Source organism: Gavialis gangeticus, unplaced genomic scaffold (genome assembly GCF_001723915.1).
Source record: "Gavialis gangeticus isolate Ggan-Ray unplaced genomic scaffold, GavGan_comp1, whole genome shotgun sequence".
In the NCBI taxonomy this organism is placed as follows: domain Eukaryota; kingdom Metazoa; phylum Chordata; order Crocodylia; family Gavialidae; genus Gavialis; species Gavialis gangeticus.
This window is the reverse complement of record NW_017728992.1, coordinates 155,160,084-155,162,471: the sequence shown is the minus strand read 5'-3', so window position 1 is coordinate 155,162,471 and position 2,388 is coordinate 155,160,084.

Below are 2,388 nucleotides of genomic sequence, written 5' to 3'. Positions count from 1 at the left end.
GATCAGCTCGTGGTCGCTGTCACGCAGTTTCCCATTGATCACTAGGTTGCCGATTAAGTCATCCCCAGTAGCCAGTACCAGGTCAAGCAGCACTTTGCCTCTTATTGGCCCATAGACTTCTTGAGTCAGATAGAGGTGATCCACGCATGAGAGGAAGCTTTGCAACCGCTCAGTTTTTGCTGAGTGATCCTCCCACGAGATGTCTGGGTAATTGAAGTCACCCATGACAACCATGGTCCTGGAGCATGTGGCCTCAGCCAGTTCCTGGGTGAACTCCTGGTCAAGCTCAGGACTTTGGGTGGGAGGTAGACTCCCACCGTTGTGTCCCCTGTGCTGTGTTCCCCATGGATTTTAACCCTGAGGGTCTCCAGTCATCCACCCTGGTCACCAAGATCAGCTTGCAGGGACGTGTAGCTTTCCTTAACATAGAGAGCCACACCCCTGCCCCTTTTAGCTACATGATCTCTCCTGTACAGGGTATAGCCATCAATACCCATGGTCCAGTCATGGGTGGAGTCCCACCAGGTCTCTATTATCCCTATGACATCATAATTGTTTGCATTGAGCAAATAATTTTTATCAGATCCACTTCTGCATCTTCATTAATGATGCATACTTTAAATATGTGATTAAATATAATACTTAATAAACTGCTTTAAGATCTTGATAAGACAGTGTAAAACAACAAGGAATCGCCTATAGCTTCTGGGGAGACCACAGAATCCACAGCATTCTCCCTGTTCAGCCAGGACTGAAATCCCTTTCTAGGTGAGGATCCAAACCCTTTCCTTGTTCCCTGGGTGCCCCTGAAAAACTATACAAGTTTCCCTCAATTTATGCAGAATCTTTAGATGAGAATTCACTCTTATGCGATGAGCATATTTAGACCCATAATTTGTTATATGCGAGGTAAATTCGTTCTTATGCGATCAGCATAGATGCCCTCCCGCCCAAGCAGGTGAGTCTGTGGGGGGAGGGGAAAGGGTTGTGGCCCCACTCACCCCAGCCCCACCTGCAGCAGCCCCGGGAGTAGCTGGTGCCAATGGCCTGTAGCTGCCTGGCTGCACTATGCCTGTCCCCCCACACCTGGACTCACCCCAGCTCCTGGGCTGTGCCATGCCCTGGTGCAGACAGCTGGTGTTGGCCGCTCCAGGAGCTGCTCCAGCATGGGCTGGGGTGAGTGCGGACAAGCAGAGCCTCAGGTGGCGTGGGGTGCAGCACTCACTCCAGCCTTGGCTGCAGTGGCCCCGACCAGCTGCTTGTACCAGGGCATGGCACAGCCCAGGAGCAGAGGTGAGTGGGGACAGGCAGAGCATGGTGCAGCCAAGTAGCTGCAGCAGCTGGCTCCGGCTGCTCCTCGGGCCACTGCATGCGGGGCTGGGGTGAGTGCCACTCTGTTCCCTCTGCTTTGCTGTCTTGTGCAGCCCTGGGAGCAGCACCCCTCCCCCTGCCCCTTCTCTAGTCCCAGCCTCATTTCCTCCCTCCCTCCCTTGTAGCAAAACCCTGTTTTTCTTATTTTATTTATTTTGAAATGCATTCCCTCCCCTTCCCTAACCATTTTTTTCTCCATTTTTTTCTCCCTCTCTATTCCCTATAGATAAGTATAAGTAAGCTAAGATGTAGGATAAGCTTTAACATTTTATTTTAGGTACTAATTTTTATTTTTCTCTCCCCTCTTTGCAAATAAGTGCCTTCCTATTTTGATATAGATTTCCAGTGTTTTATAAGTGATAATTATTTTGTTTGTATTGATTTTTTTTACTGCTTTTATATTGTGTGATTACTGTTTTAGGCCTACATATATAAGTTAGCATAAGTCATGTCAAGCCTCCACCTTGTGTCCCCTGACCTATGACTCATACCTACCCCTCCTGTGCAACTAGGTTCCTGACTGAATGGGGATGAATGAGGGTGCTTGAGAGACAATAGGAGTAGGTCTAAAAATAGCTCCCTCTGAATGACCGAACCATTAACACCAATACCTGGGCCAAGGACCCAGCTCTTGGAACCACCCTCAGGATTCAAGAAACAAAAGATGAGGCAACCCACCATTGTGCCAAGGCTGCACATGCTCAGTAAGAACCCCTGGAGCCCTCTGGAACAGCACTAACATTGCCTGGACAGGCCCTCCCCATAGGAGATCAGAGATAGTCTGCCCCATAAAAAGGGTTAGTGAAGACTGACACCCTGGGACTCCCTCTCCATCTGGACCAGCACCATGCCACACCACCTATCCACCCAGAGGCCCTGCCGGCAACCCCCCTCTGGACAACACCTACTGGACAAGGACCCCTTTCCAGCCTGGATAGGTAGATATCACCTGCACAACTCCTCCTACAATTTGGACTCTCTCTCTCTCTCCTCCTGGACTTCAGTAGACTTCAGCCC